The following is a 17,605-nucleotide window of genomic DNA, read 5'->3' as shown; positions in this document are numbered from 1 at the left end:
TTATGTCTAAATCACAAACACATTTTGACCTTATCTTGGTATAAGATGTTACGTATAGGAAGTTGGTATCACGTTTTATGTCTAAATCACAAACACAATTTGATCTTATCTTGGTATAGGATGTTAGGTATGGGTCAATGCCTAATTTATGCCACACTAATTTCCAATTTCCCCAGCAGTTTTTGTCAAATGGTGAGTTTTTATCTCAAAAGTTGGGGATTTTGAATTTCTCAAACACTAGATTACTATAATCATTGACTATTGACCAATTTAGATTTTAGCAATACAAAAAATAGTGAGTGTTAATAGTGTCAAAAATGAACATGAATAGCTTCTGACTTTAAATAAAGTCTTTCAGAAAATCATCGACATATAGGGAGATCCATGAGAAACAGAAAATGTACCTGCTACAAGTGGCATTCCCATCTATCCAGAAAACATCATTATGATCACACAGTAGGCTAAATATTTAGAGAGTATGAAATCTCACTTTTTGAATTAATTGCTCCTGAATGAAATATCTCTTATTTGATGAAACAAATTGACATCTTAAATATTTCTATATTAAAAATCTCTACATCAAGATCATTCAAAATTTCTTCAATGATAACACACAAGAGAAGAATATATGTTGTGTCCCTTTCATAAATTCCATTGCAAAATGGACACATACTCAACAAAAGTATTGATCATGGTTGAAGAAAACACTAATGGCAAAAGTCAAATCAAGAAGTTATCCCCCATAATGGAAATATTCTCTAAATAGCCCTATCTGCATCAAACCATTTCCTTTTTTAAAGTCTGGAATATGAAACATGAGTAATGTGGAAATAATTATGATGATAGTACATGTAAAAAAAAGTCACTCTACAGTGGAAAAATTGAAATGTAGAACATCTAATATCTATTATATTCATTAGAGGCAGCTAGTTGGTGTAGTAGGTAGAGCTGGGTTTTGGAATCAGGAAAAACAAACTCAAATGCAGCCTTAAATACTCCCTAGCTGGTTAAGTCACTTTCCTAACATCAACCCATTTCCTTCATTGTAAAATACAGATAATAACAGCAACTATCTTTCAGGGATGTTGTGAGGATGAAAAATGCTGGAAACATACCTTAACACAATGTCTGGACACAATAGATGCTATATTAGTACTTGGTTTCCTCATTCAACAAGGATTTTTAATTATCCATCATATGACAGAGATTTTAAAAAGCACTAGAGATAAAAGTATGAATTTATGCACAAGTGCATACACACACACACACACACACATACAAAGTTGTCATTTTTTAGGAGCATGCATTCCCCTGGAGAAAATATATACAGAAAAATATGTATTCAATAATCTGCATGGATAGGCTATTGAAAACTTGGGGCATCAAGGTCAAGCCCCTGAAGGAAGTAATATTTGGAATGGATTACACCTAGGTATTCTATGAGGTAGAGATAAGGAGAGTCCATTATGGATTCCAGGGACAATTTGTAAAAAAGGTCTTTTGTTCCCTTTCAGTTCATGGAATATAGAAAGCCCAGATGCTGCTTAGACAAGGAAAACAGCAGGACTTTGGGCAATAGCAGGCCAACTGATCTCCTACCCAGACAAAAGCAGTTTCAAGAATAAAAATGAAGTGATTCTCTATGATTTCTTACAGTTCAGCTTGCAGCTAATAGTGTGTGTTTTGTGATAGGGAAATAAAGATAGTCTGCAGAAGAAGTCAATCCATGGCTTGTATAAGATGTTGCTGCTGCTCTATTATCCTGCTATACATCATCATATTGGGGCAAGGGAGGGAGACAATCCCTGGTTATTTGCTATGGGGCTGATGTTAATGGGTGATCTCAGTCATTTGTCTGGCAGTTACTGGAGTATAATATGTAATAAGTCTTGGAAAGGTAATTTGGAGTCATACTGGGAAAGGTCTAAAAATGTCAAACACAGGAACTTGTATTTAATCACAAAAGGAAAAGGGAGTCCCTGGAGCTTCTTGAGGAGGAGGGTGATATGATCTTACCTGTGTTGAAATCCTGGGAAGAAGTGGAAGGAGACATAGGGAGAGTCAAGCAAGCTCATTACAAGGCACTTATAATAGCCAGGAGCTGATGATGATCTGAACAAGATCCATCCCTATGTTGGTGAAGAGAAGAGGGCTAATGGAAGGGAAGCTAGGGATATAGAATGGTCAACAGCTTGGAAAAGGAAAGAAAAAAAATTGTCTGAAGAAAACAGTTTCTTAAACAGTAGAATTAACCAAATGGGAAAAGATATATAAAGGCTAAGTGAAGAAAATCACACATTAAAAACTTTATCAGGGCAAATAGAAGGTGATGACTTTGTAAGACAGCAACAATCAGTCAAACAAACTAAAAAGAATGAAAAAATGTGAAATACTCCGTTAGAAAAACAGCCAACCTGGAAAATAGCTCCACAAGAGATGATTTAAAAATAATTGGCCAACCTGAAGGCTATGACAAAAAAAAAAAAAAAAGCCCGGATAGCATTCTACAAGAGATAATTAAGGAACATTACTCCAATATACTAGAAGCCAAGGGGGAAATACTGATTGAGAGAATCTATCAATCACCTTCAGAAAGAGATCTGACAAGGAAAATACCAAAAACCATTGTTGTGAAACTCAAAAACTACAATCTCAAGGAAAAAATCCTGCAAGCTGCCAGGAAAAAAAATTCAAATATCAAGTATCAATGGTCAGAATTACCCAGTTTCTGGCAGATTCTACAAAGATTAGAGGGTGTGAAATACCATATTCCAGAAGGCAAAGGACCTTGGGTTACAATCAAGAATTAACTACCCAGCAAGATTCAGGATCATCTTTCAGGGAAGGCCATGGAGATTCAATGAAGTAAGAGACTAAATCATTTCTATTGAAAGAAACAGAACGAAATAGAAAATCTATAAACACAAGACTCAAGAAAATCATAGCAAGATAAACAGCGGGGGGGAGAGATATATTATTTAAAGGTTAAACTGTTTACATCCATAGATGGGGGGAAAATGTCTGTAACTACTGAGAAATGTATCTATTACTAAGGTAGAAAGAGTGGGTTATCAGGGGGACAGAGAGTGTGGTTGTGACTGTACTCTGATGTAATGACATCAAAGAAAAAGACAAGGAGTAGAAAAAAGTCTGTACTGGAAAAAGAGGAAAAGGAATGTATAGTGAGAAAATTAGTTCAAATGAAGAGGTATAAAAGACCTACTGCAATCAAGGGAAAGAAGGTAGGGGAAAGAGCATTGTCTAAAGCTTGATCTCATATGTTCTAGTTCTTAGAGGGAATAAATCATTCAACTGAGTATACAAGTTTAGCCCTACAAAAAATAGGAGGAGAAAGAGGAAAAGAAAAGGGAGGGACAGAATAGAAGGGAGGGCAGAAACTCTAGGGAAAAAGGTAAGAAAGGGGGAAGGGTTGATGAAAGATAAGATAGTGGGTGGAGTGGGTTAAACAAAAAACCCTAGTATAAGAAGGGGGAGAAAAGACAGGAGAATAGCTGTGGTGGTGTCTGTAAAAAAAAAATTACAAGACTGAGGATAGGGTGGAAAGAAAGAACAAAATTATAAACAGGGGAGAAAATAGGATGGAGGAAAATACAGAGCTAGTAATTATAATTGAATGTGAATGGGATGAACTCTCCCATAAAACAGAAGTAAATAGCAGAATGGATTAAAAAACAGAATCCAACAATATGTTGTTAACATGATACACATTTGACACAGACAGACACACACTGAGTAAAGGTAAAAGGCTGGAACAGAATTGATTATGATTCAGCTAAAAAAAAAAAAAAAAGGACGGGTAGTAATTCTGATCTCAGATAAAGAAAAAGTAGAAATAGATCTTATTTTTTAAAAAGGTAAAGAAGCAAAGTACATCTTAATAAAGAATGCCATAAACAATGAAGTAGTAAAAATACTAAGTGTGTATGCACCAAGTGGTAGAGCAGTCAAATTCTTAGAGAAGAGTTTAAGCCATAAACAATAGACACCAAAACTATTCTAGTTGGGAACCTCAACTTTACCCTCTCAAAATCACACAAATGTAACCACAAAATAAACAAGAAAGAAACTAGGGAGATTGATAGAATCTTAGAAAACCTAGTAGATACAATAGACCTCTGGAGAAAATTGAAAAGGGACAGAAAGGAATATACCTTTTTCTTGGCAGTACATGCCACTTACCCAAAAATTACCATGTATTAGGGCATAAAAACCTCACAATCAAATGCAGAAAGGCAGAAATAGTAAACACCTTTTCAGACCACAATGCAATAAAAATTATATTCAATAAAGGGCCAGGGGATGATAGACTAAAAACCAATTGGAAAATAAGTAATCTAATTCTAAAGAATGAATCAAACAGCAACTCATAGAAGCAATCCAAAATTTCAATCAAGAGAAAGATAATAATGAGACACTGTATCAAAACTTAGGGAATGCAGCCAAAGGAGTTTTTTGGGAGAAAATTTTATATATTTAAAAGCTACATGAATAAAATAGAGAAAGAGGAGATCAATGAATTAGTCATGCAACTAAAAAAAGCTAGGAAAAGAACAAATTAAAAACCCCTAATTAAATACCAAATTAGAAATTTTGAAACTCAATGGAGAGATTAATAAAATAGGAACAAGAAAACTTGAACTAAATCTTTGATTAATTCAATAAGAAAAAGGAAAGAAAAAAATCACCACCTTCAAAAATGTAAAGGGTGAACTTATCATCAATGAAAAAGAAACTAAAGCAATAACTAGGGACTATTTTGTCCAACTGTGTGATAGCAAGTCTGACAATCTAACTGAAATGGATGAATATTTACAAAAATATTATTTGTCCAGGTTAACAAAAGAAGAAATAAATCACTTAAATAGTCCGATTTTAGAAAAAGAAATTGAACAAATCATTAAGGAACTCCCTATGAAAAAATCTCCAGAGCCAGATAGATTCACAAGAGAATTCCACCAAACATTTTAAGAACAATTAATTCCAGTACTATGTAAACTATTTACAAAAATAAAGTACGAGTAAGCCAAGTTCTTTCTATGACACAAATATGGTACTGATATCTAAACCAGGAAGAGCCAAAACAGAAAATGAAAATTACAGACCAATCTCCCTAATGAATATTAATGAAAAAATTTTAAATAAAATATTAGCAAAGAGATTGCAGTAACTAATCAGCAGTATAATATACTGTGATCAAATTAGATATCTATTAGGAATTCAGGGTGGTTAAATATCAGGAAAATTATTACCACAATAGACCATATCAATAACAAAACCAAGAGAAATAAGATGATAATCTTAATAAATGCAGAAAAAGCTTTTGACAAAATACCGTACCCATTCCTATTAAAAAAAACTACAGAGTATAGGAATAAATGGATCTTTCCTTAAAATAATAAGTAGTATCTTTCTAAAATCTATAAGCAAGCATTATTTACAATGGAGAGAAGGTGAATACATTCCCAATAAGATCAGGGGTAAAAAAGGATGCTCATTATCACCACTCATTCAACATTGTCCTAGAAATATGGGCTTTAGTCATAAGAAAAGAAAAAAGAAATTAAAGGAATTAGAATAGGAAATGAGGAAATAAAACTTTCACTCAATGCAGATGATATGATGATATACTTAGAAAATCATCCAAAAACCTACCGGAAAAATTTCACAGCTTTAGCAAAGCTGCAGGATATAATATAAACCCACACGAATCATCAGCATTTCTATATAATGCTGACAAAGCTCATCAGCAGGAGATAGAAAGAAAAATTCTATTAGAAATTACTGTAGCCAAAATAAAATACTTAGGGATCAACCTTCCAAGACAAAGCCCAAAACTATATGAAAACAATTAGAAAAGAAATAAACTCAGATCTAAAGAATTGGAAAAATATTAATTGTTCATGGTTAGGCCAAACTGATATGATAAAAATGACAATTTTCCCTAAAGTGGTCTACTTGTTCAGTGTCATACCACTCAAACTACCACAAAAGTATTTTATAGAACTATAAAAATAATACCAACATTCATCTGGAAGAACAAAAGATCAAAAATATCAAGGGATTTTATGAAAAAAAATACAAAGGATGATGGTTTTGCAGTACCAAATCTAAAAGTATATTATAAACCAGCAGTCAACAAAACCATTTGGTACTGGCTGAGAAATAGAGTGGTGGATCAGTGGAATACATTAGACACTACACAACACAATTTTTAATGGCTATGGTAATCTAGTATTTGATAATCCCCCAAAGTCCAGCTTCTGGAATAAGAACTCATTATTTGACAAAAATCGCTGGGAAAATTGGAAAATAATATGTCAGAAACTTGGCATATACCTACATCTTTCATCCCATAGCATTATGTTCATATACCACAGCTTGTTCAACCATTCCCTAATTTGTGATGTTCTTTTTCCAAAACACAGCCAGGTGATAAAAGTTCAGATCTTTTATTGTGTCCTTCAATATAGCCTGGTTAGCTCAGAGCCTATCTCTCTGCTTGATTCCAAGAGTTCCCTCCAAATGTCTCCAAATCCAAAGGTTTGTCCTTCTGACTCCAGCCAGCACCAAGGTAGAAGATGCAATGAAATCTCTCTTGCCTTGGAGATAGGGCTTGTAGGCTTCCTCCCAGAGTACTCCTCTCGGACTCCTGGGAATGTTCCCAAGTAACTCCATTCAGCTCTAAGAGCTTCCTGTATATATATGATCTCCCAAAGGTTAACTCCTCTTTCTGGAGAGAGAGGGATTCTGGGTTATCTCCCAGAGTTCTCTCTGGCCCTAAGGGAGGTGTGAATTCTGATATCTCATACTAAGCCTGAAATCTCCCAAACGTGTGAACTCCATTGAGTACTTAGATACTTATGAGCTCTCTAAAGGTGTGAACACAAGCATTGTTTCTATCAGTTGTACTTAGTACTTTGTTTCAAGTTCTGACCCAAAATATCTCCTCTAAGTTCAAATCAATCATATTGAACCAGGCCAAACTAGATAATTATTGTCTCTATCAACTCCTTAACAGTTTGTAAAGATTCCAACACTAATTGATGTGCATCTACTCATTTTCCAATTCTTTACTACCACAAAGAGAGCTGCTCCAAACATGGTAAACATGAGCATAAAGGGTTTTTACCATAAACAAGTTAGGAGAGCAAGGGATAATTTAACTATTAGATCTTTGGAGAAGGAATGAATTTATAACTGAAGAACTAGAGAATTTTATGAAAAGTAAAATGGATCACTTTGATTACTTTAAACTACAAAGTTTTTGCACAAATAAAACCAACAGAAAGAAGATTAAAAGGGAAGTAAAAAGCTGTGGTAAAGTCTTTACAAGCAGTGTTTCTGATAAAGGTCTCTTCTAAATCATGTAAGTAACTGTCAAATTTATAAGAATACAAGTTATTCCCCAATTGATCAATGTTCACAATATATGAATAGACAATTTTCAGATGATGAAATGAAAGCCATAATCATATGAAAAATGTTCTAAATCATTATTGATTAGAGAAAGGCAAATCAAAACAACTCTGAGATACCACCTCATACTTCTCAGATTGGCTAAGATGACAGGAAAAGATAATGATAAATGTTGGAGGGGATGAGGGAAAACTGGGACATAGTGTATTCTTGGTGGAATTGTGAAATGATCCAGCCATTCTGGAGAGCATTCTGGAACTATGCCAAAGAGCTATAAAACTATGCATACTCTTTGACCCAACAGTGCCATTACTAGATCTGATCCCAAGGAAATCATACAAGGCCCCAAATGTGCAAAAAATGTTTGTAGCAGCTCTTTTGGTGGTATAAAGAATTGGAAAATGAATAGATGCTCATCAATTGGGGAATGGTTGAACAAGCTGTGGTATATGAAGGTAATGGAATATTTTTGTTTTATAAAAAATGTTGAATAAGCTGATTTTAGAAAGGTCTGGAAAGATTTACATGAACTGATCCTGAGTAAAACAAGTAGAATCAGGAAAACATTATACGTAATAACAGTAAATTTGGATAATAATCAACTATGAAAGACTTGGTTCTTCTTACTAGTTCAGTGATTGACAGAATTCCCAATAGATTTTGGACAGAAAATGCCATCTGCATCCAGAAAAAGAACTAGGAGACTGAAAATAAAGCAACACTTGTTATGTTCACTTCTTTTTTTTTAATTTTTTTTCTTTCCATTGTTTTTCTGTTTTGCTCTGATTTTTCTCTCCCAACATGATTCATAAAGCAATGCATTTTAAATAGATATATGCATATATACAAATATAATGCATATACATATATAAAATTATATATATAATTATGTATATATATAAAATTATATATTATATATATAAAATTATATATTATGTATATTATATATATATATATATATAATAAAAAAATATAAAAGAGCCAAGGATATGATCTGGGCCAATCACCTCAGAGGGTTAGGAAAAGGGTAAGGAATCTGTGAAGGGAACAGAGCAGCTAGAAATGAGGAAAACACAGTCAGTGTTCTAATGCTGTAATCAATAACGTCTTTGCAGGAGAGGGTTGCAAATAAGGTCAAATGCAATGGAGAAGTCAAGGATTAGTAAGAGGGTGAAGAGGTCACTGGGACTGGCTATTGACAAAAACAGCCAAGGTTGTCTATGAGATGTAATTTGGCAGAAGATAGAAAAATAATCCAGATTGAAAATACAGAGAAGAGAAGAGGTGGAAATAAATAGAGATCTTGAGTGTAGATAAATGTTATAAGTGGCACAATGAAGGAGTGGGAAGACATGTGCAGAAGCTAGGTGAAGTAAGTAAGAGTAGAGAAACAGTAAGAGCAGAGGAAACATATTTAGAAATGAGAAGACCCAAGTATATTTGTAAACAAGAAGAAGTCCATGTAGATGCTGAAATTGTAGATATCTGAGAAAGAAGTAAATGGTTAATCTATTACTATGTACTTGGAGCTGGGGGTAAGAATTTTCAAGAAAAGAATTCTATTAGGGAAATACAACATACAAAATAATTAGTCAACACTTATTAAGCACTTACTATGCCAGGCATATATGCTGGGATACCTGCTAGGTACATGTGAGGATGTGATACATTCTAGGAATACCAAAATAAAGGCAAAATTTCATATTTAAGGATTAGTTGGATCACCTTTAAAATGAGGGAATCAGAGTAAATTATCTCCAAAGTCTCTTAGGGCTTTAAATATATTACTTTACCAAGCTGAGGTATCTGTATTTCACTATTTCACCCTAAGACAGCCAGGAACTACTGAAATCTCCTAGAGAAGAAAAGGACATGGATGGACTTGGGGTTTGGGGATACAATTTTTACTCGAGTATGGAAGATGGAAGAAGAAAGGTCGAACCTAGGACCTTGGGATCCAATTAGGAACCTATCTTGACAGTTGAAGAAAAAGGTGATAAGGACCTTGTTACTAGAAGGAAAATGACAGAAGATATATTATGGAGTTATAATCATCATGACTTGGCAACTAATTGGATATGGGAATGAGTGTGGGGTGAGAGGAGTAAATACTTTAGTAACTTTCAATGGGGAAAAATGTTTAAGAATAAAAATCTTTGCTGAGTCCCTAAAAAACCATCTAGAACTTGAAAAATAATCATGGAAAGAGGAGAGTTAAAGCAGAATTCTCCCTTTGGGTTCTGCTTTGTTTAAGTGTTTGTAACTTTTCTAGGCTTATGAATCTCATTCCCATCAGTCATATGTCACAACTGGATGTCCAATGAAATCTAGGTTTGTCCGTCTTTGCCTTAGTGGCTCTGGTGACATTGTTAATCCATTGACGCTCACAGTGTGGAGGGAAATTATAAATTACCTTGGTCAGGCTACACTCTTCATGAGCACTTCAAAAGGTTGAAAGCAAGACTGGCCAATCTCTTCACCCACAGAGCAGAGTCATTCATGTGAAATGGAGTGGTCTCTGAGGTTTATCTATGCTTCCTAATGGTTTATCTTATATGTTGGTGTGTTGTATGGAAAATTCCCTAACAATTAAAGCTGTCCAAGAAAAGACTGCTTCAGAATCATATATGTAGAAATAGAATAGGACTCTCAGAGACCATCAAGTAAAACCTAAAGAATAGCAAATTGATGCACAGAGAATAGAAGCAACTTGTTCAAAGAAACAGCAGTAGAATTAACAAGCACTGAATAATATCTTCTCACTTCAAACCTCAAATCCTGCCCATTATACAAGTAAGTATTGAGAGCTACAATCAGGGATAGTCTAGGTGACCACTTATGTTAGTTGTGGAGAGTTATTTTTTATAGATGTATTTATCTATTCTTTTATTCAATCATCCAATATTTATACAGTGTCTATTCTGAATCAGGCACTGTTAGCTGTTGGAGATGCAATGGATCCTGCCTGAAAGGTCACATAATCTACCGGGGGGAGGGAGCAGATAGGAGGAATGAAGGAACAAATGAGCAAATATGAAATATAAAAATAGTGGATCAATTTGGAATTTCCCTAGTTCAAGGACTTCCCATGTGAGAAAACTCCTTCTACCCATATAGGACAATACATTGTCTCTAATGTATAGTCCAGAGACTGAGCACATTTTCAATGGGTACCAGAGTCAGGGTTTGAACTATGTAAGGTTTCCCAGGCCAGCCTGGCTAGCTAGCCAATATCTATCTAATAGAGAATGACAAGCAAACCAGTTTGGCTAAAACAGAGAATCTCTGAGGAAGCCCAAAATATAGTACTGAGTTTATTAAGCAGATTGGAGTCAGCTGAGCAATGATCATAACTTCTTGTCTTAGTTCCATTAAAATTCTGAGATGCTGGGAGTCTGGCTTGGTGCTGAAGCTGACAAGTATGGGTATTTTTTCCCCTAATAAAAGATGATTCTTAAGAGACATGTTGTGGATTGTTCTGCCCCTTTGCATCCTTCACTGAAAAGATTAATATCACAAATGTTTTCTCAAGTCTGTATATATAATAGGGCAAGAGTAGGGACAGACATGGTTAAAAGCAGCTGAGAAGGTAAACCTGGGGAATTATATTCAGGAAGTGGGAATGGTGTAGAATATGACTTTTGTGATTAATATTTATATTGCTGCTGGATTTGCTGTTCAAGAGAGAATGAAGGATTAAACTGAAACACCTCAACCATATGGACACCGGCAATCAGAGAACTCCTGGATGGGAAAGAAGAGAAGCGAGAGGTGTGGGGGGTAGAGGGGGAGAAAAAGAAAGGAAGACTCAAAGGACCTCTTGTGAGAACTGAAGGGGAAGTTACTCCATCAGTACACCAGAAGCATGACTATAGAATCAGAGTTTCCAAGAATAGAGTACTCAAATGCCAGCTCAGTGAATGCTGAGCTGAGCTTGACTAGAATACTCTTCACCACATAGAAAACAAGCAATCATGGGGGATGGAGAAAGGAAAAAAAATGCCAGAAAAACTCATATAAAGAGACAGCCAAGTGTATTGGAAAGTTAACAGACATTAGAGTCAGGGCATCTGGACTCAAATCTCACCTTCCTAATGTGAGCTCATGAATCACAATAACAGCAGCCACATTAATAGAGTACCTATGTGCCTGGCACTGATAAGAACTTTATAATTATTATAGCAGTTGATTCTCACAACAGAAGTAGGGGATGTTATTATCCCCATTTCACAATGAGGAGATTGAGACAAACTGAACTGAAGCTACTTGCCCAAGATCACACAGCTAGTAAATACCTGAGACTGAACTGACTCCTACCCAGCATTCTACTGCCCAGCCTGGAACTTATCTCCCTCTCCTTCTCCCTTTTCCTCTTTCAACCTTTCTCCTTCCTCATCTCTATCCCATCCCATCTCTTGCTGTATCCCTATGTCTCTATCTCTATCTCTGTCTATATTTGTCTCTATACTCTTATTTACGCCTATACCTATTTACAGCTTTAACTTTATTGCTGAATCTGTTTAGATCTGTATTTTCATTACTAAATATGACAGTTAACAGTAAGAGAAAAAAATCTTAGAAATTTCAGAGTACCTAGAATAGATGGCGTGTTATAAACCATAAGGGCTTAACAACAGTAAGTTACTTCAGGTTGGACTGCATTGAAATATACAACAGGGGGGTTTCTGTTTGTGGAAACAGAAGCCAAAGGTTTGAAGTTTGATTCTTCTCATCTCCCTTCTTATAGTTTTTCAAGTAAATAAAGATAGGATTTGATTAGAAGAAATAAATCATTCCTTCTAGAAGTAATATTCTATGATTCTGAATAGGAGGAAGGAATCTGCTAGCTCAGAGAAGTAGCAATAAGTGGAGACCAATAACAGGAGCCCACATTGGTGCCCCATTCAGTGCCTGATACTGGACTACTCAGGAACTTGCTAGTTCTGTGGCTTTTCCACACGTACTGACTAAGCTCCTTTCTGATTTTTAAATGATCTGCCCCAACATCTCTACTGGAGCCATCATCCCCAACTTTTTCTTTTGCAGAATCTTTAACTGCAGCTCTGGAAACACACCGACTTTAACAGATTCCTTTTATTCTAAGCCTGCGTAAAGCCAGGCCTCTACTCCCACTCTGGGCCTTCTCCAGGAAATTCAGATGCTCAGATAACCTGTCAACTCCTTTTCTCCAGTTCTGCCATTATGCATTAACTTCCTCTATTAAAATATAAGGTCTTCAACAGCAAAGAAAATCTTTGTGTCTGTGTGGCAATTGGGGTTAATTGACCTGCCCAGGGGCACACAACTAGTAAGTATTAAATGTCTGAGACAGAATTTGAACTCCCTTCCTCCTGACTCTTTGGGCAGCTAGATGGTACAGTGGATCCACTGCATCATCTAGCTGCCCAAAAAGTAACTTGTATCTGCATCTCTAATACTTAACATGCTGTTTAGCACATAGAGAATAAATGCTCTATCTACCTACTTATCTATCTATCTATCCATCTATCTATCTGTTGGAATCTTTACAAAGTGTTAAGCCATTAGAGTTGATAGACAATAATTATCTAATTTGGCATGGTTCAATGATTGATTTGATCTTAGAAGGAGATGTTTTGGGCCAGAACTTGAAACAAGGTACTAAGTACAACTGATAGAAACGATGCTTGTGTTCACATCTTTAGAGAGCTCATAGAAGCAAGAAATATTAAGTACTCATTGGAGTTCACATGTTTGGGAGATTTCAGGGTTTAGAAAGAGATATCTGAATTCACACCTCCCTTAATCCCTGCTTCCAGAAGGCGGAGTCAGCCTTTTACACTTAGCATAAATACAGCTCCAGTGAGCCACTCAAAGGAATTTCCCCAGAATATTGACTGGGGTCGAAGAGGAGCACTCTGGGAGGAAGCCCACAAGCCCTATCTTCGAGGCAAGAGAGATTCATTGTATCGTCCACCTTGGTGCTGGCTGGAGGCTGAAGAAATCAGAGGCAGAAGCCAAGGACAAAGCTGCAAGATCTCTTGGAACAAAGCAGAGAGATAGGCCTGAGCTAACCGGACTATATTGAAGGACACAATAAACGATCTGAACTTTTATCACCTGGCTGTGTTTTGGAAAAAGAACACTACATCTATCCATCTATCTATCCATCAATCCATTTATCCCAGTATCCATCATCTGTATCTATCAACCTATCATCTACCTATATAATTATTCATAATCTAACATCTATCTATATTTATCATGTATATTATCTATATCTATATATTGATCTATCCTTCTATGTAAATGGATAATTTGGAGATCTATTCATCCTTTAGATGATGGAATGCATGATCCAGGATGTAAAAATTAGAACAGGCCTTCCTTATTTGAGGTACCTCAGTCCTCTCATTATAACTCCTCACTTGCCTTGATCTCTCCATTTTGCCTGGATTGCTGTAACAATAGCTAATGTTCATTATAACATGTTTTGATTTTTGAAGTACCTTTTTAGAGGCTCTTCTTTAAGCCTCCTAACTCTAGTCTTGATTGCCTCTATTTTACAGATAAAAATGAAGAAACTAAAGACCAAAGGAGCTGCCCATTTTCCCATAGTTAGTAAGCTTCAGAGTGGGATGGGATGACATCGGGGTCCCCCTCTGGAGGCCAAGTGCAGCTGGTTTTCCACAATGACACAACAATTTTCTATACTTCTGGTATCCAGAGGGTGTATCTTGAGCCATTCACAGTATCTTTACATCCCATCAATATATTTTTTTGCTAATTTAAAGAGTCAATTTTGGGAAAAAAGTGCAGAGTATAGAGATGAAGAAATAAGAAAGTTTTGTTAGCATATTCTAGATATTCAAATTATCACATATTAAAATATCTCTTTCCCAAGTACCCTAAATTATTGTATCCTTAAGAACTTAGGTTTCTGTGATACTTTACAATGTACAAAATCTTTTTCCTCATAGTAACTCATGGGAGGTAAGGAGTGTACACATTGTTCCATTTTACAATTGCAGAGCCATGGGGTTCTGAGCAGTGACATAAATTTGATTATTTTCACAAAGATAGTAAGGATTTGAATCAGGAGCTGATTGTGACTCCCAATACAAAGCTCTTTGCATTCTGCCCCAATGTCTCTTTAAACTTCTCTCATTAAGTCTTCTTCAAGGTTAAAGACACACACACAAAGACTCATACATACAGAGAGAGAGAGAAGGAGAAACAGAGAGATACAGAGTACAAACAGAGAGACAAGAGAGAAGCAGAGACTGAGACAAAGACAGAGAGACACAGAGTCAGAGTAGGGATAAAAAGTAATAGATGCAGAGCCTAGAGAGAGACAAGACAGAGAGAGATAAAAAGACAGAGACAGAGAGTCAGAGACAGACATAGAGAAACAGAGAAGCAGACACAGAGAAAGAGAAAGAGATAGAGACAGAGAGACACAGAGGGAAGAGATTCAGTTATTCAACTGAGGCAATTACTTAAGGAACATGCAGATAAGTTTCCCCCCTCCCCCCCCCAGGTAAACCCTCGTGCAATATTGCAGACATGTCTGAGTCCTGTCAGCGGCTGCTGCTCTCTGGAGGCCTTCTCACAGGGCCTGGATGACCACTTGTCAGGGGTCTTCTGGAAGGGCTTCTCATTCAGATTTGGACCAGGTGCCTCTGAGGGCCCTTTCCACTCCAAGAATCAGTGATCCGTAAATAGGTAGAGAGCAGTAAAAGCAGGGGCTTGCTGGTGAGCCCGCCAAGGACAAAATGTATTCAGCTATTAAATATCATTTTCCCCAAAGTATGAGCTGCCCCTCATATTGATGTTGTTAAATCATTTTTAATGACAACCAGACAGAAGTTTCTCCATTCTTTCTTCTTGTCAAGAACAGGTAACGTGCACAGAAATCAAAATAGATCTGAATGTTGATATAGCCACAAGCAGCTTTTCTCCACATCCTTTCCAGAGGTTTTAAGAAGTGTTAAGATATAATATAGCTGTGTCTATATGGATGTGACAAGAGATGTCTAATCTCATGCAAGAGGGTAATGCTTCCCATGTTGAAGATCACTGCTCACCACTCCTATGTTTCCTGTATTCTTCTTCCTTATACCCTATGAGAAGTTCAGCACAGGAGCCTGTCTGATATCCTGGGTTTTCTGATTCCACACTGATTCCAGTGGATCATATGGGCCACTAATCAGTTAATGAACAAATTTATTATCTCTACTATATACTAGGAACTCGGTTACAAGTTGAGAAAATAGGAACAAAAACTGAGTATGTGTATCCTATCAAAAGAAAGAACATGGACAGAAAGTGAGGAACTAAATCTGTGATTTCACTGGGCCTAGGAGCTCCCATCTGGGAGGCTCCACTGAAAGGAGTCTCAGCATTTGTGCAGATTGTAGTGTTGGAGAATTGTAGAGAATAATGAGCAGGTAAGTGATGCTCTCAGTGTCCCACTGCAAGTATCTATCAGGTACAAGATACAGAAAGATCTGAATCTTTCTGGCTCTGGGGTTAATTTGTTACTAGCCACCACATAACAACTCTCAATATCCACTCATAAAAGAAGCAATTTCATTGGTTACTTCACCCCACTTAGAACTAATTATTTTTGATATTTTTGCACTGTCTTACAATCAGAATTCTGTGAACAGGCCCTTTTTTCTCCTTGAATCAATCAGAGCCATTATGTGAGGGTCTCTGTCATGTCTTTTGTGAATTAAAAACAAGACACTCTCTCAGGAGCCTATAGAAATACTAAGTGTCAGGAAGTGGAGAGGAAACATGCTAGCTAACTGAATAAGAAATAAGTCTAAACAATGAGGAGATTAGAAACTTTGTTATATCAAGATAATATCAAAGCTTTAAGAATGTATTACTAAGGAAGTGAAAAGTTTGGCTGATGTGATCTTTTAACAATTCATGGGGCTGTGGCATGGAGAAGAATTAGAACTGAATTTCTTGGAGCTTTCTTTCCTTCAAGGAACATTTCAAGTGTAACCTTCTTCTAGGGACCTTTCCTGATTTCCATAGTCATTGGTATCTACTCAGAATATCACAAGATATAAATGGGGATATTTAATTTGATATCACCTATATTTACTCACATGAAAACATATTATGTATCTCCCACTCTCCCAATCTATACCTTCATACTCAGATATGAACTAAAATATTTGTACTTTGAAGACAGAAGCTATCTCTGGTTTGTCCTCAGCAAATAAAAGGGTCTCTTAATTAATGCTGGTTGATTGATTGGCCGCTTTGCCCAAGGGCACAAAACTAGGAGCAAGGGAAAGAGGTTGTAAAGAAGCAGGTTTAAGTTTGATTTAAAGGGAAGGTAATTAACAATCAGAATTTCCCAACAATATAATGAACTCCCTTGAGAGATAAAGTTCTGTCCAACATGTTCGGTCTTGAAACAGACTCTGGGTGACCACTTTTTGGATATGGTCTGGAGAAGGGTTATATGTCCTTCCCGTCCAGTCACAATTTAGCCTAGCTGCATCTATAGTGACTTCTAATTCAGATATTTGTTCATTTATTTAATATTAAGACAGTATGCAGACAATATTTGCACTGAGGGCTATATAGAGACAAACGATGGGCAATAAGAGTGACTGACTGTTCTAGTCATTAATGCCACTCAACCAAATAAAGTAGCCAGCTTGCTATTTCTTACTGTTGAGTAGTTGTCAGATCCTATGACCAAGGTTAATTTGGAAGGGAGAATAATTTTCCTCAGCAGTAATATTGGTTATTTCCAAGGCAGGCATGAGAAGGTCACCCTAAGAATGACCCAGATGGAAATTAGTTAGAAATACATGAAGAAGAGAGGTGTTCAGGGAGTTCTGAGATCATTGCCTGCAGAGAAGGAGGGTAAGAATGGGCTGAAATTCAATGAAAGTGACAGGGAAAGAGTGGTTTTTAAAAGAAGGAAGTGGCAGATATTACATGGGCAAGGCAGTAGCCAAAGAAAAGAAGGAGTTAACAGGAGATTAGCAGTCTTAAAAGAGAATGAAATAGGAACAGAGAGAAGAAATGGTACTGTGGGACACAGCAACATTTTTCAAGAAATGGGAAAGAGACAGGGACTAGAAAGACCAAATGCAGTGATTACCAAAATGTACCTGGAGACTACACACATAGTAGCCAGAAATCAGCTTCTATT

Source organism: Sarcophilus harrisii, chromosome 2 (assembly GCF_902635505.1).
Source record: "Sarcophilus harrisii chromosome 2, mSarHar1.11, whole genome shotgun sequence".
In the NCBI taxonomy this organism is placed as follows: domain Eukaryota; kingdom Metazoa; phylum Chordata; class Mammalia; order Dasyuromorphia; family Dasyuridae; genus Sarcophilus; species Sarcophilus harrisii.
Note: the sequence above shows the minus strand (reverse complement) of the source record.